This window comes from Polypterus senegalus, chromosome 11, assembly GCF_016835505.1.
Source record: "Polypterus senegalus isolate Bchr_013 chromosome 11, ASM1683550v1, whole genome shotgun sequence".
In the NCBI taxonomy this organism is placed as follows: domain Eukaryota; kingdom Metazoa; phylum Chordata; class Cladistia; order Polypteriformes; family Polypteridae; genus Polypterus; species Polypterus senegalus.
This window is the reverse complement of record NC_053164.1, coordinates 34474277-34501634: the sequence shown is the minus strand read 5'-3', so window position 1 is coordinate 34501634 and position 27358 is coordinate 34474277. Positions and strand designations below refer to the sequence as shown.

Here is a 27358-nt window from a genome sequence, read left to right as displayed (position 1 = left end):
AACTGTCAAGTCACATAAAATCTTCTGCTTGACCTGTGACCAAGATACCATTATTTGTTTTACATGGTACATGTTTTATTATTACACTTGACATTTATTTATTTATTTAATCTGACACAACTGCAGATGTGTTGATATCTATTGCCACAGCGTATTACCGTTTCTATGTTTAGTAATCTATGTCTGCCATGTCAATGTTCCCTGTACACTATTGTTGCTACAATTTTATTTTTTCAACGTCAGGGGTACCAGTAACACAGCATTAAATTGTATTTTAAGGTATAGCAACAATAAACTAAACTTTAGAATAACTGTTATTCAGAGATGCCCAAGTCAATGTCATACTACGCAGCTTCTAGTAGTGGGGTATGTCAGATTTGCTGGGCAATGTCAATTTAAATGAATCAAAATTACTGCCCATGCCGCAATTACCAAACAAATTCCAATATTCCACCGCAGTAGTATTAGCCCTTTTTTGTGACAGCCAATAATGTGCTGCCAGATGGAGACAGTGCTTTATGAAGTGTTAAAAGGTACAACGAGTTCAGTCACAATCACGACCCTCTTTATTCTTTTTTCTATTTTGTTTTGATATGTAAAACATAAAAATTCAGAGTAACATGCTCTCTTCTGTTTGTGAGGTTCAAAACATCGGTGTTCCTTATTGCGTTTTTCCACTATATGCATTGTACTTCCAGCCAAGCACTGATTGGTTGTCAGCTCTTATGTAAACAGAGCCCACCCCTACAACTAAACAAAAAAAAAAAAATCAACCTTTTTGATTTTATCGAAGCAAGTCACAGACTAGTTGGATAGAGTCATTGGGTATGCCACATTAGCAGACTAGCTCCATGTAAATGAAGGCTATAAATGAAAATTACTAGAAAACGTGTATAATGTGACATGGTATTAAGGTTATGGAGTTTAAAATTAAATAAATGGTTAAGGAAAGTTATGGGTGAAAATTGCTTAAAAAAAAAAAAAGCAAAATATTAAGTACCATGGTTTCACGATTGAAATTCAGCATTTTACCATTTCAGATTTTTTTTGCATATGACACTTTTATTTTGAGAGACACAGACTGAAATGTAAACAGAAACAACAATAAGGGTTGTAAAGACAAGCACTCTGGAAGGTCAGCAGTGCCAAATCACATCTCAGGCTCAAAGCTCGACTCCAGCCTGGAAAAACAATGTTAATTGCCCAATATAAGGAAGCAAATGACTGGAGAATCAATCCAGCTTTTAGTCATTATATCAACAAAAAGTGCATGCAAACAAAAAATAATGAAGAAAATTTAGAATAGATAATACAGGGTGAGGCAGAAAGGACAGAGTTTTTTACAAAAATCACAAAATTGTTCATTTTTTCTTACAAAGAAATTTATTGAAAGATTTGAGCTCATATTGCAATAGCATCTGACAATTTATAGGGATGGAAATGCAGGTCTAAATGCAAAATACGCCTTACCCAACGATTACTGAGGCCAAGTTCAGAAGAATGCTTCCGAGCAGATCGACTTGGACTGCGCAGCAGGGCTAGTCGTATGCTTTACATATTTGCAGGGGTACGTGCCGTTCGTGTAGCCCCCGGTGGTCTTTCGTTCATCAGTGTACCTCGTGTACAAAGTGCTTTAACCCAACTTAGGATAGTGATACGATCGGGAACAGCTTTATTTCTGTGGATATTGAAATGACAAAGAATCTCACACTGAACTGCGGTAATAGATTGGTTGTTCTTGACAAAACAGTCGTACGCAAAAACGCGGTGTTCTATTGTCCACGGCTTTAACTAAAAAGAAAATAAAAAAATGCTAAGACTTCGTGAACCTAACGCCACCTATCGCACATCTGTCACTCCACCTGGTGGCGAGTTCTAGCCATTTCAAAGACGTCCATCCTTTCTGCCTCACCCTGTATTAAAGTGCTGCTGCTTGACAGACCTAGTGTTTTGGGTTTGAATCTCACACTCAGATATTGTCTGTGTCTGCATGGGTTTTCCTTTCTTTATTCCCAAAGACATGCTGATTAAATTAACTGGTCATTCCAAACTGACCCAGTATGAATATGAGTGTAGGTGTGTGTAAGTGAACCTAGTGGTGGACTGCCACTCTGTCCAGAGCAGTTCCCCACCTTGTACCCAGTTCTGCCGAGAAACTCTATTGCCTCCCCCCATCCCCTCCTACGCCAATTCTTCTGCAAATGACAGGCACTGGATAACATTAGTGGAAACAATGGCATGAATATGGCTGTGAAGTCTTTAAGGAAATGCGATAGCCAATGGAACTCAGAGATAGGGGTGGTTTCAAAATAAGAATTCATATTTGAAGAAGTGCACAAACAAGGTTATTCAGGAATGGTTATGTCCACCGGCCAGAACAATAGTATCATAATCAATTAATCATTTTATAAAAATAAGATACTTTAAATAAAAGTACTTTATAAAGTATGATTCACAGAGTACAGCATCCTAAAGGTGCTTTACACCAAGCACATAGGGATCAATTTCAGTATATACAGTAAGCTTTAAAATACATATAAAACCTATAAACTTAAAAGCTAAAAAGAGTACATAAGTGAGGAACAAGTTAAAATCAAAGAGCTGGTTGCAGACTTCATGAAGCAGGAGGTAGGCTACAATCCCATCTACATCACTAAGGGCCTCGGAGTGGTGTTTGATAACCAGCTTTCTTTTACTGACCACATAGCAAGTGTCTCTTGTTAATGCAGATTTGCTATGTATAACATAATATCTAATGAAGTATGCAGCACAATTGCTAGCCCAGGGTTTTATTTTGTCACGTCTGGACTGCTGCAGTTCTTCATTACCACCAGTACCTGCATTTAGTATCGAGCTGCTGCAGATGATTCAAAGTGCACTGACATGTCTTGTATCCCATATCCCAAGATGGGTGCATGCCACTCCTCTTTTCAGGTCACTCCAGTGTCTCCCTGTTGCAGTATGTGATAAGTTCCAATCCTTGATGCTTGCTTACTAAGAGTATTCAAAGGATCAGCACCCATGTACATGAAAGTCCTATGGCCTTTCTCACCCACTTAGGTCTGCTAATGAGCAGCACCTAGTAGTATCATCTCCATAAAGTATCAGATGTCAATGCAGACTCTTTTCACATGTAGGTAATAGCTTGTGGAACAAGCTGCTCACTTCCATCCGAACTGCGGACTCCTTTACTGTGTTTAAGAAGCATTTGAAGTTTCTCTTGTTCTGGTAGCGTATATCTAATTAATAATGGCTTAGATAGGTCCTTGTAACTAACAAAAGAATAATTAGTCATGTGATGTTCTGTTTGGTTTAGTTCTCTTCATTTTGTGATGGTCAAACTTTGTTCTGCAACACTTGTTTAAAACGGTCCCCTGTTTACCTAGCTATGATAACCTCTCTTGCAAGTCGCTTTGGATAAAAGTGTCATCTAAGTGGATAAATGTAAGCATAAATGTGGCAAAGGCCAGAAGCTTTAAATAGCTTTGAATGACTATCACTCGCATGACCTTCACTGATACAATAAGCTAAACACATCTCTGATATTGTCCTTAAAAAATGTCTGTGGAACTCACCAGTTTCTACAAGTGCATAGTGGAGTCCATACTCACTGGCTTCATAGAATCCTATAACACAGTACCACAAAGTCTTTTTTTCTGTCTATTGTTCAAAACACAAGTAACACATGCTGCCTTGTAAATACAAACAGTATTATTAAAGACTTCAGCCATCCTGCACAGTTACTTTCCTTCCTGTTTTGTTCTGGCAGTACGGATCATTAGCATTCACATGTGGGTTCAGTGACAATTTGTTTTATTAAATGCATGATGCTGTATTCATTGTCTTTTTTGTCAAGTCTTAGCACTGTATTAATGTCACTAATCATAGGGAGAGTTGCAAGAAAGTAGTTCATTGTACTATGTACATGAAAATCAGCTTGACTAAGTAGGTGAATGACCAAAGATTACAGTATGGATATAAGGATCAGTACAGTTGTTTCATAATAATGGAACATGAATACAGTTGAGAACAAAACTGAGCCTTCACATGTGATTTGAATGTGTCTCACAGTGATTGGTGCCTCTCAAAAAGACCAGAGCAGACAAGGTTTTTTCTTAGGAAAATAAAAGCCACATATCTAAATCACAGGGGGCACAAGAAACCAAAGAAACAACAGCATCATGGGAAAAAGACAATTTACAAGCGAGTGATGAGTAAATGCACACTGCAAGCTTAAATCTACTGCTTAATTACTACACATTTGTACCGTGTAATTAGCTAGCATGTTACACAAAACCACCGTGCTGCAAGCATCACAGGTGAAGCCTATGCTAAATTCACACTAGCTGAAAGGTAACATTCCATGGGGTGCTTGGTAAAACTACTGTGATTAGGAAGCATTAGTCAGTAGATTGATTCCTTCTGTAAACTATGCATGAACGTCATGTTCTTCTCCTAATGCACATCATGTCGTCATTAACTTAGTCAAAAGCTTACATTTATTCCTGTGTGACAAGAATTAGCAAAGCAAAATAAAAGTAAGAGTCGCACCAGTTCAAATTTCAATAAATACAATACTTGTGTGATTGAACACAGAGTTTAAATAAAAAGAGGTAGGTACAGAGTTTTATCAGGATGAGGAAATGAAATGGCTAAGTGATTTGAGCCAGGCATCATCAGTACATGTTCAAGGCATTTCCCTTTTGAAGCCCAGAGTATACAGAAACATTAACATTCTCAAATCTGCTTAAGACAATTCAGAGGCTGTATGGAGAGTGGGGGGGTTCAGCCTACCTAAACAACACTGGGAACAAGGCAGGAACCACAGCTCTACCACGCCGCCCTTTAGTTACAGTACCACCATGATACAACACGTATCAAAATAAAAAAAAGAAATATATCAACTTGGACCACAAGAACACCATGCCATAAATTCAGCATAAATATATACATGTTTTATGTAAATAAGTTGTTTTTTTTAAAGTTCTCAAATATTATTAAGAAATACAAATATTTAAATAACCACAAAGTTGTTGGTTTAGTCTCCACCTTCGACTCCCTGTATGACACTGAGCATGTCACCTCACTTTCTTGGGCTCTAACTACAAAATCATATATGAATAAATGGTTATACTAAGTATTTGTCATAGTAAAGTGCCTTGGTTGGTGTGCTATATAAACAGAAAGGTTTGTTGTTTTAAACCCACGAATTAGAACTGTGTATATAAAGCACAACTGTATCTGATGGCATTCTACTACAGATTGCACAAACATCTGTAGACATACAGTACATCACAGTGATTAAACAATGCCAGCAACATGAAGGATGACAACGGTAAAAACTTGCCAACTGCACTGCACATTGGATGTATGGCTGTCCTGAATCAAAGGTGAAACTCTGATGATTCACCCATACTGTATAACCTGCTAAAACATGTCTGCTCAAGCACACTGTTGTAAGATAGTGTAGCATAGTGGTTATGACAGCAGAAAATAAAGTCTTGTCAGTTTCTCCCCGTGTGAACCAGAGTAATTCACTTAACCTCCTAATTGTCCAAATATGGGAAAAAATTAGGCTTTACACTTGTAGTTTATAATCTAGATTGGAAAAAAAAAAAAAAATTCAGGCAAATAAACAATTGTAAAAAAAAAAAAAAAAAAACAAACACTCTTAAAATACTATTCTCTTGTCTACATATTTCTTCACGTACAAGTTAAACCTTCACCCAACCAATGCCTAGAGCTGATCTGTAACATGCTACAAATTCTAAAACCTGCTACATCAGAGTTACGGTTATTGTGGATTCCATTGTGTATCTTATCCAGGTAACGTCAGTCATGAGGTAACAACCAGGCGTGGACAGGATAGCTGTCTATCACAGGGACTGCTCAAGCTTATAAACCGGTTTATTTTTAAAATTCAACAATTAACCTAACACATACACCTTTGAGATTTAGAATTAAAACTGGAACATATGGAGAAAAAACTCACAAAGACATTGGGAGAATATGCAGATTCCATAGAGACAATGATTAAAACTTAGGATGTTGAGGCAATGGCACTAAACACCGACCTTGGATTTTAGGGACCTTCAAATCTTGATTTGATTTTATTTTTTATAGTCTACAGTAAGTAAATAGGATGGACGAGCTTGCTGGGCTGAAAGGCCTGTTCTCATTACAACTGTTATGATTATTCTACTTTGTATGAAATCTTTAGATGAGGAAGACCATGGTACAAGCTTTTTATATGCATAGTAGAAGCCATCACCAACAACATAATCACTCCACAATGTCACAGATTGATAACGAAAAAATCAAGTGAAGCTAATGAAAATATATCAATGCGTGTATCTTTTGGAAAGCAGTGCCCAAAAAACAGCATTAGTAGTTTTACTTGATAAGAAAAAAGCTTGGCAGCACATTTAACCATCACTCACAGGCCCTGTAGCCAATACACTACATTTCAAAACAGATAAAGACATGGAGCTAACAACACTAGCAAACTTGTGTCATCATGATGCGCGCACAAAGGTGTCTGACAGAAAACTCTGCTGAGATGCCAGACAGCTCTATCCACCCACGCGACTCTTAGATTCCTGCAAGGACAACTCTGTAGTGACCTATGACTTAGCATAGAGTTTCCGGTTTATTCTCAGCCTAAATTATGAATGACACACTGTGGAGGCAGCTGTACGTTCTCTCCAGGCACTCTGTACCCCAACCTGTAAGTTGCAGCACTCTTGTGATTCTTACTAAAATATAAGGGACAGACAGAATGTAACCACACAGAAATCCCTGCTTTCATTATCAGGTTACCTTAACAAATGGACAGATGGGCTTCCTTTAGTGAAAGGCATCCCAAGGTGCTTTGCAAGCACACAACTACCATACAGCTGTCTACGCACAGTATATATTTTTACATGTTTTGCTCAAGGTCACATGTAAGGTCAGAAGTGGAACTGAACTCTATGTATAATTAAAAGTAACATGCATTAGTCCTCTGGGCCATATTATCTACAGAAAAAAACAAAAAAATCTTCACCAGAGATGGGTGAAAGTAGGCAGCTTTTTGGAAGGTTTCCTTTCATTGCATTGGATAGATTGAAAAAAATACTGCATAAAATGAAGTATGAGTCAATGAACATCTTTAGCTTTTTGAGGCTGAAAACTGACTTATGACTACAATGGTACTTTCACAACCCCGCTAACGCAGCTGCTGTCTAGCCTCAGGCAAGTCATTTGATGAGCCATCCCTCAAGTCCTACACCACAGAGCAGACATGTCACTGTGTCACCCACGTCATGATGTTAAAGCACATTCTGGAGTACTAGCAGTTGCACTGTGTTGGTCATTCAAGATTTAGCCTATGAGATGAAGGCACTCCACCCAACAGTTGACAAAAGTGAGACAAAAAAAGAAATAAAAATAAGCCTGTACATCACACACCCATGCTGTGGATGACAGCGTCTGTAAAATAAACAGCCTTTGTTCAAAATAATTACCATGTAGAATGTGACTTAACGGAAAAGTCTGGCAAGAGAATTCCAAAATGAGAGTGATCCACCATGTACTGATTGAACCCATCATGGAAAACCCTGTGTAATGAGACGAGTTGTCCAGACTGTAGAAGCCACACTTGCTCATGTCAAAATACATGCAAGCCCAAAATCTAGAAGTGCACAGCGAGCCCGATAGAGCCAGCTAAGCTAAAATTTCTGTTAACAAGATCAAGCCTTAGCCCCTTAAGCCCCCTTTCTTAGATAGCAGATTCAATTTCAAATTATTAAAATCAAGAACACATGCTCTCTATTTTCAGTTCAAAACAAAATACAAAAAGGACCTTTTTTGTATTTGGTTGACATCTTTACTCAAGGAAACTTACAAGATAAGAAAAAAATACAATCATATTGGTCAGTGATTTACACAAGCGTTACACCTGAAGCATAGGCAAGTTAAGTGACTTGCTGAGGCTCCAACAATGAGTTGGAGGTGGGATCAAACCAGCAACCTTCTGGTTTTAGGTCTTAACCACAACACCACATTGCTAGTATGAATACAAGAAATGTAGCTTCAACAAAAAAGAGAAACATCAAGTGGGACATGCACAAATATACATAAAAGGTGGTGTTAAGCCCACGTTTCAGCTGTCCCAAGTCAAAAGATGTTCTGCATTCAGAAAGCAAAGGAGAACATATCCTGGATCCAGCCTGATTTTATTTAACATAGCGTCTTTCATAATACACCATATCATAAAAGTCTATTTGTATTGAGTCATTTGCTCAGTGATATTGACCTCAGCCAATAAAGCCTTGTTACTCAGATGTGGTCAGCACTCCAGTTTACACAACAGGAACAAGTAACTAACTCATTTAATTATCTTCAAGAAAGAATACCATCACAAAGCACATTGCAAAAAAAAAAAAAAAATCTAATCAAATGTAACACAACATATTAAATAAAGTACAACTTAAATGAGCAGGTCTGTGGAGATCAACATGTTCATCTGGATTTAACAAGTAATCTTACCTCTTTCGACCATTTATACATATTCCTCCCTGTAGTGAAATTCCGGTGTCTGGCTCCAGTCCCCATATCATATTCCACTGTCTGCATGTCTAGCCTGTGCCCTTATCCCATCTCCAGTGCCCTTCTGTCTGGCTCCAGTTGATTTTATGTTCTCTTCTGCCCCTTCGTCTGGCTCCTATCCATTTTTCACTGTTCATTACCCTTTTAAATGGCTGCAGACAGTTTAAACACTCTTCATTGCCTGATCCCAGATCTTATTCTCCTCCCCACTACTCTCCACATCTATCATAACATAACATTCCCAAACCTGCTCAATTCAATTAAGAGGGCCTGGGAGCTGGTGACTATGCTGACAAGGCAGGAATTAAACTTGGGTGAGGTGCCAGTCCATCACAAGGCTAACTCACATGGAGTTTGTCAAACATGTCTTTGGAATGTGGGAGGAAAACCCATGCAGACATGGACAGAATATTCATAGGCAGCAAGCTACAGCGGGGTCTGAACCCAGATTTCTTGAGGCAGCAGCATCTACCACTGTGCTGACTTGCCTGCCCTCTTTATCTAACTATATCTGATGTTTTGTTGCTAGATTAAACTGCATTATGCTCCCAGTCCCGCAAGCTCTAGACTGCACTGCACTTTCATCATTATATTATTTGTTATATATTTACTTTCTTGGATCATTTGGTCAAATATGGTTGGATTTTTGATAGTACAACAAAGCAACCTGGTCTATCAGTCCAAGTGCAGAACAAATGACCTTGAGTAAACCACTATTTGCAAGCTAGACGTTATCACAAGGCACCAAAAAAAAAAAAGACCATGACAGTTAGCCACAAGACAGTTCTCCCTGCATACCTCCTGAAAAGTTGTGATGCTATGTTTCTTTTAAGTAACATAGTCATGGGATTATTTACTACGCAGAAAACACCCTTGTTGGGTTACAGAGTAGTAAAACTAAATAATCTCATGTGTCCTGCGTGATTTTTTTTTTTTTAATTCTAACCCATCACGATCCGTTCCCTGTATATACAGTAAATATACAGCAAAATCTACTAGACCAGTAGTTATAATTCTATACTGCTAATAGGCATGGCAAGTTTCATTTGAATCATATGACCATGTGACTTGCTTTTGAGTTTCATGTCAACAGCCTCAAAACCTGAAACACACCATCACTCTGAGAACCTGACACACACAATCACTCTGAAAGTGTTCAGGGATATGTTTAAAATGCAAATCTACTGAAAGCTCATCAAAAGCAAAACTTTGAAATTATTTCTGTTTTTTGCTTTTACATAAATATTCAGCATATGTACGGAAAGTAAAAGGAAACAGTTGCCATTTGATGTTTTATAAAAGCAGATGCCATATAAAGTCAAGTCAATACCTTGATATTGAGTCAAACAGCCAATATTTAAAATTAAGTGTAAAAATAAGTCAATCTGATTGAAAGGTGTTTATATCTCCATATGAACAGAATTGATCAAGCTATTGGATGGACATGGAATACTTGTCCAATAGTTGTGAAGTATCAGGAGACCTGGAGCCGATTCATTTACTCTTACTTTACTTTAAAATTACTTTACAAATCACAAGTGCAAAATATACTGGCTTCCATATTTCTGCAGTAAGAGTACTGTGAGATTGTTCAGGATCACACAGCAAATCAGTGATGGGAACTGAAGCAGCAACCTGTGGTTTACAGTCCAGCGCCTTAGCCACTACTAGATTTCAATCAAAAACTTAATATCTGTGCCCTGAAAACAAAAGCAGCTAAAGTAAGTTTTCTTGTGAGGTCAGTGAAAAGGAACTTCCCACTGCTCATATTTGTTGTGGAACTATTATTCAAATGGTGAAAATGAAACTTACGAACAAATTATATTAGTAAATTACTCATAAAATAGGTATAATTATAGGGTAGTGCAAAAATTTAAAAAATAGGAATACAATCTTATATTTTTTCATTTGATTATTTAATCATGCCAACAAAATATTTAGTAATACTATAGAAATAATAGAAGATTAATTAAAAACTGAGGTCAAAAGCATTTCTAAATTTGCTTTGTGTGGCATACTTTAGGCTCATGGATTCAAGCTCCTTTCTCCTATTTATTAATAATGAAATGAAATGAATCAACAAACCCATCATCATACATTCATCATAACTTAGTCTGTGTGTTTTTTAATAATCCAGAATACTAGACAGTGTAGGGTTTCTTTGAAACATGAGACGTCTTACCAGATGGTTTAGAAAGGTTTTTCTCTTAAAGCTAGTCACTAAAATGACACACGTGATATTTTCTGCCAACCAATCCCTTCTATATACTACACAGAAAGAGTCCATTCTTGAAAAATAACAACACTGTTGTTGTAGTAACACAGCATGTCAAATGAACACAAACAGATGTACTGTATGCTAAAAGCCTTAATATTTAAACACATATTACTAGTTATACACAAATACATTCAGTAAATCTGGAAACTCAGTGTCACTTGCTCTGAACGTCCTTTGTACTGCAAAATTTGACTCATTTTACCCATTTGAATTATTTACAAAATACAGGGAGACCGAAGTTTTGATTAGGGTCAACTTCCATCTTAATTATGTTGTTTTATCTATTTAGCTGCTTCTGACTCTTGGTGGCCATGATAATTAAGTGACATGTATTTTAGTTCATGGAGGGTAATTGCAGCATCCTCCGTGGTTGCACCCATCTGTTAGGTTTTTGTTATTACTCTCTTCGATATTTTTAAAAGTCACCAGACATTGGCATTAATTTAAGAAATCCACAAAGAATTCATAACATTAAAGGTCATAAATAAAAGGTATGTGTAATAAAGTGGAATGACCCAGGGATAAAGTACTGAACACATTAATTTAATACCTAGTGGAGAAGCCTTTGTTTGTAATGACAGCTTCAAGATGCTTCCTGTATGAAGAAACCAATCGCCTATAGTGCTCAGGTGAGATTTTGACCCATTCTTTTAAAGTGAATGTCTTTAAATCTTGAAGATTCCGGGGAGCCATCTAGTGAACCCTGACCTTTAGTTCCTTCCACAAATGTTCAATTGGATTTAAGTCAGGTGACTGACTGAGCCATTCTAACAATCTGATTTTCTTTCTCTTTAACCCATTGAGAGTTTCCTTTGTTGTATGTTTTGGATCATTGTCCTGCTGGAAGGTCCACCCATGACTCATCTTAATCATCCTAGTAGATGGCATCATATTCATTTCAAGAACCTCCTGGTGCATGGCCCTATTCATTGTTCATTCAAAGATATGAAGTCTGCCAGTACTCTGAGATGAGAAACAGCCTCACACCATGATGCATTCACCTCCAAACGTCACTATTGGTATAGTGTTTTCTGGGTGTTGTGCAGTGCCATTTGTCTTCCTAACATGGTGTGTAATACGACAGCCAAAAAGTTCAACTTTGGTCTTGTCTGACCAGGTTACATTCTCCCAGTATTTCATAGGCTTGTCCAAATGTTGTGCAGCAAACTTTAAGCAAGCTTCAACTTGCCTTTTCATCAGCAATGAAGACCTGCAGAGTGAGCATGCATTAAGGCCATGCTGGTGGATTGCATTACCATCGTTTTCTCTGTAATAATAACAACAACAATAATAATAATTCTTTACATTTATATAGTGTTTTTCTCACTACTCAAAGCTCTCCCACACTGGAAGGACCTGTGAAGAGAACTCACAATCTCTTTAATACAAAGCAGCAGCACAAACACTGACGCATAACAATTGTACCTGCTGCCTCCTGGGAGCTCTTTCAGAGTGGTCTTTGGCTTTTGGTATACATTTCTGACTATCCTTCTCACTCCCTGGGTCAGAAATCTTGTGAGGAGCTCCTGTGCGTGGCTGGTTGATGGTGGAGAGAGGTTCCCTACACTTGTGTATAATGGACACAATGGTGCTTACTTGAAGATTCAGAACTTTTGAAATACGTCTGTAACCAGTTCTATTGATATGGTTTGCAACAGTCAGGTTGCGAAGTCCTTGTTGAGAGCTCCTTGCTTTTACCATCATGATATGTTTTCTTGTGTGACACTTTGGTAGCAAAACACCATTTTATAGCCCATCATTATGTACTAACCCAGCTGATATAAATTTGCACAAATTGGAGGTGGAATTACATTCCAACTAATCTACGGATTTCTGCTGGTTCCTTGCCTTGGTGTACTGGATTTTCTTAGCGTACTTTTTCCCTGTTTCATTCCATTTTATTACACATACCTTTATTTATGGCCTTCAATATTGTGAATTCTTTATATTTTTGGATTTCTTGAGTGAATACCAATGTCTGGTGAGAATTTCATGTGAATAGCCTCATTGGAAACATACATTTGCTGAAAAAAATATTGATATGTTCAATCCTTATTTCCCCCACTGTATTAGTCACTGCTTCCCATTAAGACTGTTAGATTCAAACTGAATCTACAAGATGAATAGTACTATAATTTCTACACATGATCATGGATGCACTGTTTTTAAATTATTTAACTCCATTTGAAAAGTGCAGGTAATGAAAGATATTATTTTAAAACTGTGTGCCAAAAACTAACGATATCCACGCTTTCTGTGCCCATGTGGAAGAATAACAAAGGCAGCATCTATATAGGCAAGCTGTACTTCATTTTTGTCAGAACTCCACTACATATGGTTTGATGTTTGAGAAATGTGGTTATCACACACACACTAGCACTCATGTAAGCAATGCCACTTTACTGAAACATTAATGATGGCCTCACAAACATCACATTCTCAAACCCACTTGACCCAAGTTCAGAGTCTATCCCAACAGCAACACTAGCCCCAATTACGTATGCCAATAAACTGTGTCAATTTGAATACTGGCTGAGTAAACCCATGGAAACTCTTTACAGTAGCCTTTTGACTTGACAACTGAAATTGGTCACAGCTTTTTAAGGAAGAAGTGTTATGGTGTTCCCATGGGATAAACAGGTACATAACAAATACATGGTGAAGAACCCATAATCCCATAGGGAAACTCCACACAGGCAATTACTGGGCTAGGAATTGAATTCAAAATGCTGGGTTTTTTGAAGCAGCAGTACTAACTGTGCCACTGAAGTCTCACAAATATGATTGTCTTTAGTCTTTTAAATTGTTACTGCAGACATATTAGAAGAAAGCATTAAAAAGACTAAAATGCATTTATTGAGGACTACTGTAAAAAAAGTCCCAAATGACGTGAAAGTGTTTGCCTGCTTTTGTCATGCAAGCAGGCGATCTTAGGATTGCTGCTATCAATTATGCCTACCTAGAGACTGGGTTTGTATCTGCAGGGAATATCGCTGTAGTCCCTGTGTTTGCAAAGATTGTTTTCCAAGATACAGTATGTGCATTTTGTTGACCACTAGCTCATATTCATATACCCCAAAATGAATTAAATTCAACTTCCGGTATGGGTTTCCGCCTTGCACTAAATGATGCCAGAGTAAACTTAATATCCCTAACAGGACAGTACTGAAAAATCCACATTTTAAAATGATAAAGTAGCAACATTTTGGGATTATCAATACCAGAAGTAAACATCAGCTTGGTTTTCCTCTCAATACCCCTCCTCCTCTTCCCTTGATAATTGGTAATATAGATATTGGAAAAACTTCCGTTATGCAGACCAAAGGCTTTGGTGTGATCACGACTTCACAAGGTGCAACCCCCATCCCCAGACTGTGAATGGGAATTCAACAGCTATCAAGAGGGAAGCAGTGTGCAGTTGAGTGGCACACCAGGAGTGATGAAACAAGATGGTTTGTTTGGAGTTATCCATTATTTGCTTCTGAACCATTTGTGGTACTAATAATAAGTTCCAAAAGCTAGCACTGATATTGAAGTCAAAAGTTTAGTATAGTTCCAACACTAATTTCCAAGCACCAGATAGGCTGCTTAGCAATACTATAGAGGACCGAACTGCCGCTGCTTTGAAATCAGAACTAAGACTCATTTTTTAAGGCATGTGGTTTCACTTGGAGCTGCTGCAGAGGCTTGCGATATCATTTTCTGCTTTTTAATTATAATAATGATTTTCATTGCTTTGAATGGACATATTGTCACAAATGTTGGAACCCCCATGCCCAGTTGTTGTCCATGTGGAGGTTGCACATTCTCCTTTTGCCCACGTGGATTACTCTGGTTTTCTTCCTGCATTGCCAAACACTTGCAGGATAATCTGCTCTATGCTGACCCCATGTGGGTGTGTGCATGAGTAGGCCCTTCAATGTACTGGCATCCTGTCCAGGGTTAGTTCCTCTTCATATCCGCCCCTCCCCGTGACTATAAATTCATTTCAGAAGATCTAATAAAGTTATATTTTAAATTATTGTATAGCACACTGGGTTGTAAAGTGGAAGCACCCTTAGTAAAAATAGGAATACATTGAATAAGTTGGTACAAAAAACAGAAGGAATTCATTTTTCTAATTTGTTAACAGTGTAAAATAAACAAGCATGCATATAAAATGATGTAAACTTCCCACAGATCTACAAATTAAAATTCATATTGATATCAGATAACTTTGAACCTCAGAACCAAACAACCAAAACACAAAGAATGACTATTTGATGAAAATGCTGATACTTTTCTTTTGCAATTTTTTGAAACATCCATATATATGGTACAGTAAGCACTACCAGAACCAACAAGTTAATTTGCATTTCTACTCAAAAGCTTCAATTTTTAATATCTAATCATCTGTAAATTTCTACAGAATTATACAATAGGTGAAACTGCAATATCTGAAAAGGCTAAGTAAGCAACATTCTAATTAGTATGAACTGGTTGTAGTCTTCATGGCTAACTGACTATACTCAACCTCATTTGTCAAATATTGGTTTTTCAACTGATGGGAAACATATAAATAATTGGCAACCTTTAATTTGCACTGAAAAAAATACGGATTTGTAAAAATTACTCTTTGGGCTCTGCTTCACAAGAGTGTATTATCACCAAAACAGTCTTTAAAATTTTGTAATCAGTGGGGGGTTTGCAACATTACATTTTTCTCTTCTGCCTCTCCAAATACTATATGAATCTAGTCTTTCATTTCATTACTCCTTAATGTCCCACAACCAAAGTTCTAAGACAACAGTGAGATGGAAGGAAGGCCCAGACACATTTTCAAAATTTTTTTTGTCTCAAAATTAGTCTGCATACGGAGTATACCACAGTTTGCCACAAACTAGAGTGGCAGACAGCCATGGCACAATCGTTAAGGGTTGTGGTGGTAATGTGGGAAAACCGGACACACTTTTCTATTTCGTGCATTTGAAATACATTTTTTTTTTTTACCAAAACCAGTTTATCTTTGTAAAACCTTTACTGGTCATCTAATCTCAAAGCAGTTTGGTTGGTGAGCTTGACTTGTAGTGACGGAATTACTAGATTTGACTCAAGATTTACAACAATGCCATGTTGCTTATCACAGTCATGTTACCCTGGCTGGCATCAGAAGCCATAAAAGGTTAGGGTGGTCATGAGCATGCTAAAGCTTAAAGCTTGTTCACTTCAAATGAAATTTATGTGCACAAATTACTGATTTTAAAGTGACATTAAGCACCAACCAATATGAAATATTCTATCCCCATACTTAGCACCAGCTAACATAAAAATCAAGACAGAAGGCAAATTAAAGATGCACTAAAGTGGCTGTCATTAACCAAATTCAACTTTTATCTAAATCAACTCAGTTTTACTACATACAGGGCACTGTAATACATAGTTACTTGCCCAGTGAGAAAATTTGATTGATTTTAAAAATTTCAAGCATACGCACAATGAACACTCCATGTGAAATGAAGGGACTAAGCAACACTGATTACTCAAAAACTGATAAGGACCATCTCCCAGCAGGCTGTGTCTCTTGCAAACCACTATGCCAGGAACTTCAGCAGTAAGTTATCCAAATCACCCAAGCAACCAAATGGAGCCAGGGCTTTTAAGGGCAGACCTTAACAGAATGGTGGATCAGATACCATGACAACAGGGTGAAACCCACCAAGTCAGAGAATGCAGCTTCACAGGGTCTACTTTAAAACCCTGGGATCAGATTTCACCCTTTTTACATACAGATGAAGTGCTTGTATTTCAATTCAGGATCCACTGCATCTCAGTAGAAGAAACGAAGGAAGATGAACTTTGCCCTAGTTGCCTGAAACAGTCTAAATATCGACCCAGGAATAATATAAAACACAAAACTTCAGCTATATGTTAGAACTCAAAACTAAATTAGTCAATCTGGCAATGTTTATTTTAATTTTATACTTTCAATTGAAAGAAAAAGAAGCAACATTTATTTTATATAGAGGCTTTTATGGTGAAAATCTTCTACATTTTATAACTATGTATAAAAACATTTACTTGCTTTGTAACCGTATAAGGTTTAGCCTTAAAAACAATGATGCACTTGTACTATCTGGCGCAATGGAAAAATCTTCAACCTTGCGGTTTACCTTCTAGGTCCAAAGACTGGGCTAAACCCTACCAGCACTTGAGCTGTGTCTTCAGGTGTTTGAGCATCAAAGAATCTCACAGTTTGTTTCAATGCCTAATATAAAATATTTTGACATTCACAATTTACTATATTAAGACAAAACATACACTTATACTGTACTTTTCTTTTCTGATTATGCAAAAACACTCTGCTGCAGTTTTTAACTCCTAAGACTGAAATTAATAATTGCCTGGTCATCCCCACTAATAGAATACAATATTCGCCAGTAAGTGCTTTAATTATTTTTCAGTCAAGATCAAACATCTTAAATTTATAACATTTGTTATAAAATTACTACAGACTAAAACTATATATGCCAACTCATTGAAAAATTCTACTTCTGTCTTACTGAAAAAGACACACCTAATATCCCCCATTTAAAAAGGAGGGGAAAATTGATCTTGAAGGTGTATCTATACGCATAATTAATAGCAACTATTCAGCGCATACTTAAAGGTGGCCATTAGATTCTGAACAGTTCTGCAAAATGTTAAAGTTACAATGGTTTATTGTAGTGACATAATTTTTCTAGTAAATTTTAAACTTCCAATAAAGAATTTACTCTAAGCTATCCGGTTTTTACTAATGTCTGCTGGGATAATTTGGAGCTCCAGGAGCCAGAGTTAACTTCCTGGCCTGATTACCATCTCATCAGTGGCATGTTTGTACATACATGTCTGTGTAAGTTTTCTTTAATAACTTATCATAAGTTTCTATCCATATCGAAAGGATATGCATGATAGGTCAATTGGTAGGTCTGTTGTTTTCTATATGTCTATGGTATTGGACCAATTCCTGCCCAAAGCTATTTTCCTCCATGTGCCCAATGATAACATAAAAAAACACTTAATGGAAAAAGTGCATTCACACAATAAATGGATTGGTGGATAAGAAATTAAGTAAAATGGCCTAGTGCTTTATTCTATCATGAAAATGTACATTTTAACAGCTATACATATATTGATCAATAAAGTCTAGTGCACACAAGACACAACACATTCCAAATCTAGTCTACCTGCAAAAGTTTGCTGTTGTTCTGAATTGCAGAAACTTCAGCAACTGACAAAATCTCAATTTTGTCTCTTACTTTTTCATAGATGTCTAAAAAATGCTGATGTGCAAATGCATTTCATACATGCCCTTAAAAAGTAAGGGCCTTAAAGATGTTACTAGCTGTTCACTTTACACAACTCCACAAAAAAGTGATTTCAAATTGTAGCAGTCTACAAAATGAAAATTGAACACAAGAGATCACAGATTTATTCCATCTAACCTTGAAAATGCACTTTCCAAGGGGCAAACACCTGCATATCTGAATGAATTTCCTTGGGCTAAGAAAGGCACAAATTCTTTACTTATGTGACAAACTGGAGAGTGATGCAGTGAACCAATTGGAGATGACACTGTGATAGCATTATTCACAATGCCTCTCTGCCAATGTATTACAGATTACCTAGCAGCAGCTGGAAAGCTAAGATGCACAATATAGTACAGTTTGCAGACAACAAATAAATCTTTCTCCAATAAAGAAAGACATGAGAGAGCATAACCGCAGAATATTAAATTAAGAATACAAAAACACTACATGTCATCACTTAATTTCTCACGTTGCACTTAAACATTGCTTCAGTTATTTATTCAAGAGGTATCAGTAAATATCCCGTTCCATCCATCCACTTTCTAAGCCTGCTCACTCTATAAAGAAGGATCCAGAGGTCTGTACCAGTAGTAATATTGGTCACACTTGATGAACTTAGATAAAGATAACTTACGATACAGAATTAAACTACAGTTTACTAGCCTCTCCTCTTACTAGCTGTAGAAGTCAACATAATTTATCCAAATGAGTTCTGGACATTCTGGTTTATGAAGTGGTGTCAGCTGTCCAAGGATCAGTCTGCTCAAAGATCATAAAGGATAAGCTGATAAACTGTGGTTTCAGGGAGCATTTGTGGGTTTCCACTGCAACTAATTTCATAATTAGAAACTAAATTCTTTCTCCCTTTAACTAAACAGGCAGCATGAAAACATTATTTGCTGTTCCTTTTTGCAGAACACATCCCTTGAACTAAAACTGACTCTGCACACCATATTTAATTATCATTCCAGAAATGCAGTTTTTATGAGAACTGGTCAAAAACCTAAAATTCTGTAGACACTTTTCGCTTTCACCTACATGTTAACAACTCTTTCTCTCTCTCTGTGCACAGTATTAAAAAATGTTGGGTGGATTTTATGCAACAAACAGAAGTGCAAAGAGTGACTTGAAGTATGACCTGCTGGTAAATGAGCCAGCTTATTAAGTTCACTGCACAACAAACTTACTTTACAGGTGCAGCAGGTTTAAAAATTTAGAAATGACTAAAATGGTACTCTTGTGATTTGTATATCATCCAGATAAAAATATGAGGTAATTAAACAGAATTGATCTATCCATTTTCTAATCCACTCATTTGGGTCAGTGTTGGATGCAAAGTGAGAACCAAAACTGGACAAGTGCTTAGTGAGACAGATTTGTGTTCACACTCACATTCACTTTTACTGAGCCAACCCTGTGTTGCCAGGTGACCTAATATGCAGTCCCCCTGTGACCTGGGGTTATAATAAAAGGCAGCTAAAAGAGGTTGTCATCAAGAATGCTAAACATTTCTGCTGAAATACTTCAAAAAAATTGGAGCAACCAGCCAACCTGGATGTGCTAGAAAATGGCTGCTAAACCATCAGGCAGAGAGAGAGAGAGAGAAAAAAAATTAACCTAATATGCAAGTCTATATTATGAGGCAGAAAAATCTCAAAAAGACATGAGGGAAACATGGCAACTATACTATAACGATTTTTGACTGTGTAGGTGAGGCAGCATCACTGACCAATGCACTACCATGCTGCACATTGACTTAATCTGCTTAATGCAATTAATTGTGGCAACATATAATATTTTATTAAAAATGTATTGCTGTGGAATTATAAAGTCAATATATACATTTGTAACTTGTTTTTATCCAAAGTGACACACAACAGCTACAAAAAGTTAACTTTTTATTTAAAAGATAGATTAAAAAAAAAATAATAGCTATAAGATATAACATTGAATTAAACAAAATGTTGCAATCAGATTACTGTACTAAGCTAAATGTCTTTTACAGAAACAGTGTAACAATATCACCATCCCACACTACAGAAGATCAGTGTAAGTTCACTTGACCAAAGAAAGGTTTCTTTAGTGCAGCAGACTGTGTTTCCCATTGCTTTATTCTATGTAAAGGTCTGGCTCCATAGCTCCTTGTGCACAAAGACATGCAGGATAGTTTAACTTGAGACTGTAAATTGAAAATGAGTAATGGACAACGTGTGTGTGTCTGTGTGTGTGTGTAATACGTTCACAGCCTTGATGTTGGCCTACAGAGTAGTTTTAGGTTCTGCACCTATATATATGGGGGCACTTGTGAGGTCCTATGCTCCTCCTTAACCACTCAGGTCTGCTATTGAACTGCATCTGGTAATGCCACTTTTGTGTGGTACCAAATCTCAGTCCATACTCTTTTAATATGTAGCTCCTGGCTGATGAAATGAACTGCCCACTTCCACTCAAAACTCTGACTTCCTCAATGTATTTAAGAAGCATCTGAAGATTCCCTCTTTGGGTGAATTAAAGTTTTGTAAATCAGAGGATTATAACTAGCTTATATTTTGTTTTGACTTCTTCACATATGAAAATCAATTTCACACCCTTGTCCTTTATGACTTCCACCCAAACAGTCTCCAAGGCTGATGTTTACTTAAATATGCTGCCCTCTTTTGTAAGCTGCTTTGGACAAAAGCACCTGCTAAGCAAATAAATGTAAATATAAATGTTCATGCATTAAATTACCCTGCAACTGATTGGTGACTTGTCAAAGGTTGTTTCCCACCTTAAACCCACAGCTGCTGGGATCAGCCCTGAGTTCAATTAAGCACATTTGAGAATTAATGTATTTATATTTCCAATGTTCTGTAATCATACAAGTGTACTAGGTTGGCAATAATAAATCCTCAGTTCATACATTCATTATTTTCTGAACTTTCAAGTTGATTTTATGCTGACAGACTATTCTCCCACTTCCTTCTTCCACAGCTTAGTCCTTCTATATACACACACACACACACACACCATACTGTCACTGTTAGTTACAAGAAATCAGCATTACAATTGTGGGGGTTGGGCCTTGATTTTAGGTTCATCCAAAATAAAAGACACATTCTAAAACGTGAAAAAACTGCCTTTCATACCAGCTAGGGATGACAATCTTACCACATGTGCAATTTAACCAAAATACTTCTTAAGGTCTACTAGCCCCTGTAGCCTCATGTTGTAGAAAATATGGTTGTAGATTGCCTTGAGGTAAAGTTCACTATGAAAGATGGGACATAAAAAGGAAGAGAAGCAGTAACTTCTAAGGTTGCTTTTTGCAAACTGCACACTTTCATAAAGTTAAAAAGAACAAGAGACAGACCACATGAGCGTAAAAGTTGCCCTATCCAAGGAAGGTGTAAGGTAACAGTATGATAACTAGTATTCTTCTCCAAGGGTTTTGACTCTGTTACTTACGGGGAATTTTGTGTGGTTTGATGCTTGCCCTTTTCCCCCCATCCATTCATTTCATGAGACTCTAAAAGTGGGTAACAGGATTTTTCTCCCTCTAAGCATGGTAACACTATTGCACCAAATAGCTACTACTCCCAGTTCAACTAACAGTTCGGGTTCTTACTAGAAGATGTTTGCATGGGTTTAATCTCCTATGATCCAACTGCTGCCTCTTATAGACCAAAGCACCTTCTAGAGTTGTTTTCTGCCTTGCACCTGATGCTACCAGGACAGGCACATGCTGTGATCCTGAAGTGTATTAAATGTACAGTATTTGGACAGATTATGTAAAACAATTACAGCTATATTACCTTGGAAGAAAAAGTTCTGAATTAAGAAAAATTCATCTTGGAATGCTGTTTTCTGGAACATTAGGCAGAAATGGGAAACCTTGCTTAGAAGGAAGGCACCACACCAATTTATTGCCAACAATTAACCTAAAATGCAGGAAGAAACATGCAAATACCACACAAAACAATGACTCGAGTCCATGGCGCCTCAAGGCATCAGCACCTACAACTACACTGCGACATTATACCACCTCTATCACGGAATGTATACATCCATTTGAAAAACAACACTTCTTGCATGCAGAGTTATTGAGGGTCAGGGCCTGTCCTGACTCCATCAGACACAAGACAAAAGCTAACTCTGTCATGCACACTTACCCTTAGCCATTTTGGAGGTGCCACTCCACCTAACTTGCATTTCTTTAGTATACGAGAGGAACACTGAAGAAAGCTCAATTAAACACAAAGAATGTGCCTAATCCTTACAGATTTTGACAGTACTGCGTTGTGAAGCCACAACTCTCCCAATAAATGATCTATTATTTAATTTAATATACCTTCTTACTCCACTTTTAGTGTCTCAAAGAGCTACAGCCAATATCAGCAACATTTGGCATAACTAGATAGGGTCCCATTACATCACTCAGGTACACTGATGTATATACATTCACACATCCATTTCACAAATGCACACACTTACATGGAGGCCATTTAGAATTTAGACTGTGGTAGAAAACCTGGGAAAACACTAACAAATACTTGGAGAATGTGTCAAATCCATATAGAGAGAGAACAGACATACAGGATTTGAACCCAGGACTGCTGTGCCGTCTCTAGGCACTTTGGAAGGTAATATTATTTTATAATCAATGTACTGGTATGGCTGAGTCTGATTAAGAGGACGGTTAGAATGAAAGCTTGTTATTTTGTTCCCACCACTGTAAAATGACATAATACTAAAAAAAAAACCTTTTTTATCAGACTGGAAGCAAATTTGATGAAATACTGTAAAAGAATAAGTTGGTTAGTGAAACGTGAAAATCACTATGGAAAACTATCACCACAGAAGTGTAGGCCATCCTTTCCTACTCACAACCATAGCTAAGCTACACTATTTCGCCTGCACGTTTGCTAGCAATGTAAAGAATGCGCTGCGGTTATTTTAACGTCTCGAATCTCACCGTCGCTCACACATGCGCAGAGAGAAGGCCTGCACAGACCGGTGTGAAAGGGGGCTGTTCACTACCAGCTCGTGAGCCACGCGCGATCTTAACTCGTGCGTATCTGTTACTCAGCGGCCACGCGGTGCTTAACCACGCACATATAGTCACGACACCAGTATGGCTTCGCAGCGCGGGCGACAACACGCACCGGTGCCCACGAGCACTCGTACTTCAGCAGCTCGTAGTAACGTTCATTTGTCGGTCACATTCTGTCTAGCCGCGACATTCAGGTAGGACGACACTCTCCCCGGTAATAAGCATCACTCGATTGCTTATAATACATTAGATACACAAATAAGGAACGCAGAACAAAAAAAAAATCATACCCTAGTACATTTTCTCCCCCCATCTAAGGGGGTTAAACCGTTGCCTGACACTAAGCGCGTGCGTCGCAGTAGCCGATACAAAATCGCTCCTACAAAACGTACCGCACTAACACAAAACAGATGAGTACCAATTCGGCGCAAAAGTACAGGACAAACCGCGGAGACCTACGGAGAGGTGAAACAATGGTGGACATTTTGTCTCTAGATAGATCAAGTCAATTGCCATTCACTTCACAGCTCTTCGAAGCCCGTGGCCCTACACCACCGGGAGACTGTTCCGCTGCACGCGGCTCCTCTGCCCTCTCTCCATCCCCAGCTCACACGGTTCGATCTGGCACTTACCTCGGAGCGGTAGCCGCCGGCGCGTGAAACACCCTGTGCTAGCCTCGTCCTTCTTTTCTTTCTTTCAGTTGTTTACCGGTGATCGTCTCAAAAATCAGAGAAGAAAGGGGGAGGGGGTGGTGATAAAAGATCAAGCGCGTGAAGGTGTTCAACACCTGAGCTCCATACCGACTCCGTGAGTATGTGGACAAGCAAGAAGGCGAATACAGCCCAAGCCTCCTCGGGCTCTTTTATCTGACGGCGGCAACTGCTTCCCGCAGGGCCCGTGTTGTTGCTGCTGCTCTCTCCCCCGCGGCTGACGGCGGCGGCATTGAGCCCGCAGTGTGCACGGCAGAGCGGCTAGAAAGACGGCTGCCTCTGACGATCGGCTCCCCTGCTTATTGCACAATGGGCTGCTGTAATTTATTCATGAGCTCACGATGGTGGAGGCTTTGTGTGTCGGAGGAGGAAAAAAAAAGCAATTTTTTTCCTTTTCTTTCTTGCCTGCCTTCACCAGCAGACAAGAGCAATAGAGTGATAAGTGCACGATATGACAAGACAACCCACGTCCGCTAACTCTCCTCCCAGAGGCTGGCTCTGTGAAAAACGCCATAGTGGCTCTGACACACTGCTTTGGTTATGGTCGTGCGAGATAAATGGCTGGGGGGTTAGTTATTAAGCTAAACGGCTTTACTCTGCAGCGCACTACCGCCGTATTAAGATTCACTTTACAATGACCGGTAGTTGATCACTTGATCTCTCGATGAAATTGTCTTGTCTTTTAGGCTATAGGGGTGCTTCTTCTTGGAAGGTTTAAACGTGCAGCTTTTGATTGTGAAATATATGCCGCAGTGATCGGTTTCATTATTCAGTTCAGTTTATTTTTGTATAGTGCCCATCACTGTTGTGAGCTAGATATTTGTCTTATTTGTCCTTCCATTTCTAAACTACATACTGTATCTCATTCAGGATCTCAGAGAACTGGTGTTCATATTATCAGAGCTGGACACTGGGTGGAATCTTAGCCAATGAAACGTCACATTCATACTTTTGATAGGTCTGGGTCCAGTATACCCTTTATAAATCAAGAGTTTGCAGGAACAAGGGAGAACATGCAAGCTCCACACAAGCAATGCCCAGAACTGTAGAGCTACAAGACAGTAGTGCTATCAACTGCACCTCCCAGGTATGCTCTCATTATCATTTATTTAATCAGCTGCTTCTTTTTATCCATAGGACTTAAATCAAAATGGCACTCTGAAAATATTCAGATACATTCTGCAGGCTAAAAGCCCTGACACTTAAGTGACTTATTTGCCGTCACATTTTACGTTAGTGATTGGCGTTGCTCAGGCACCCTTGTGTTTCATAATCCATATACCTATGGTGTTTGATGCTTCAAGATGGCAACACATGTTTACAGTTGTTTAAAAGCTGGAACCTCCATAATCGTGAGTTCCCAATTTTACACTGGCTATAAAGAATAAACTGTTGCCACTGCAAGCATAAATAAGGTTTATTATTAATATTCTAGACTTCTTTACTGGTGACTGGAGTGTGGATTAACTTTGTGGGTGTATGTCGGTTAGTGGGCCCTATTATGGACAGAAGGTTAATTACTGATTTGTCCCCAGTGCTTCCACAACTGTAAATTGGAAAACAGAGGCTTGAAAATGCTCAGTTATAAGAATGGCATATTCTTGGCTTACACTTAAAGTTTCTGTGGTTGAAAAAAAAATAAATAGCTGACATCTGAGAGTAGCGACCTGACATGACTGTCCCCCCAAGTAAAACATTTATTTTTATTGTGTAGTGTTTGTGGATGATTCTTTGTGAAAATGCTAATTGATTTAGAAGTGGTAGGCGCATTTGTAGGATCATTTTTGTCAAATGTGATACATTAAAAATAAAAAGAATGTTCCATTTATCTACATGTAGTAGCAGATGCATATTTCCAAAATGACGTAATTTTCAGGTTAGAGAACAGTTCTTTCTATGTATGTGTAGTTAATTCACTGGAAAATTACGGGACTTTCTCACGGTCACAGGGTGCTTTTCAGCAATGAACAAAATGCTAGGATGCTTTATGTATACAGTGTAGAACTTTTTTTTTTAATTTTTCAGTAATACAAATTCTAGGAGGTTACATGGTTTTTCCTTGCCTTCTTACTGGGTCACTGGTGAAGGTGTAATATGCACTCTTGTGCTTAGTAGTTGTCACACATAAGGACTTAAGGAGGGTCTTTGTCATGTAAGTAACGGGAAAGACTTATAGTGTCACACAACCAGTAACATGTCTCTCACATCTGGCCTTAGTGTGGAGGGTGGCTTCCCGGCAGACATGTGACGTTACTTCCATCCTGTCTTTTCCACCTTAGCTGCTATAAAAGAAGCCTCTCAGCCAGAAGTGGATGTTCTTTCAGGACCCAAGAGGAATGATATCTTCATCAGGAGAGCTACAATATTGTGATTGAATCACATTACAGTATATTTGACATATTAACAGGGCATCCCTTGGAGATCCAAACACTTTATTTACTTTTGTCATCTTGGTGCACGCAGTCCAAAACTGTAACTAATAAGCCAAATTTCTTGACTTTATAAAACCTTGTTAGTGTGAATAACATTCACAAACCTGCTAAAGTCTGAGTCAGGGTTGTAGAAGCAGTAGTCTGTCTTTGCAGCATCTGGGTCATGGCAGGAAAAAGCCCTAGAGAGGGTACCTGTCCATTGCAGGGCTCGCTTATGCTCACACCCATTAGAGTAACTAATTAATTTGTCCTTGTGTGCAATTGGGGTTGTGGAAGGAAAACACGTGCAGATGAATAGAATGTGCAATCTCTACTTGGGATTTAAAACATCATAAAGGAATAGTTAGTTCAAGATATTAGATATTGATTAAACATTGACTCTGTATATTGTCACATCAGCTTTTTAAGAATTTAATGTCACTGTCCTAATAAAAGGTGTTACATTTTTCCAGTTTTACTTGTTTTTGATAGCCCAGCAGCTTTCATAAATACAGCCCAGCCTTGTAATTCAACAAGCTAAGTGAGCATTCGGGGTGTATGTGACCTTTATTTAGAAGGATGAAGTGGTTATAGATGAACTGCAGGATAGATGGAAAATAGATGGATGGCAGCCTAATGTGTTGCTAGGTCTGTTGCACAAAACTGCTTTGAAATGGCACCTGACAAGTGCTATTTATTGCATATAACGATTAATCAATTTAATGATCAATGACTATATCAAATCATGGTGGTTTAGCTGTGTAAAGCTTGAATGGGAGTCTCACTATAAAATGTTCTTGTATGTGTAGATTTTAGAATGCTGTCTTGTTGGTGAGCAAGCCGTTCTTGTGTGAGCTGTGTAAAGAGCTTTGTGGTAGTGTCTAGCTATGTAAGAGGCTTGTGTAAAATTGTCTGGATGTGCTGTGATGGATAAGCATCTCATCCAGGGTGTAGTCTTGCTAAATGCTTTGTGCTAACAGGTTTACAGCATGGCTCACTGCAACCCTTTG

General features: G+C 38.1%; 1 protein-coding gene across 1 annotated transcript in view; it reads right to left on the bottom strand.

Annotated features, from left to right (window-relative positions):
• Nucleotides 1–24355, bottom strand: part of zmiz2 (zinc finger, MIZ-type containing 2) — a 78644-nt gene extending 54289 nt beyond the window's left edge. Inside the window, exon 1 of the mRNA XM_039768326.1 lies at nt 23860–24355. The gene's annotated coding sequence lies outside the window, so the exon portion shown is untranslated. The remainder of the gene's footprint in view (nt 1–23859) is intronic.
• Between the last annotated feature and the right edge of the window lie 3003 nt (nt 24356–27358).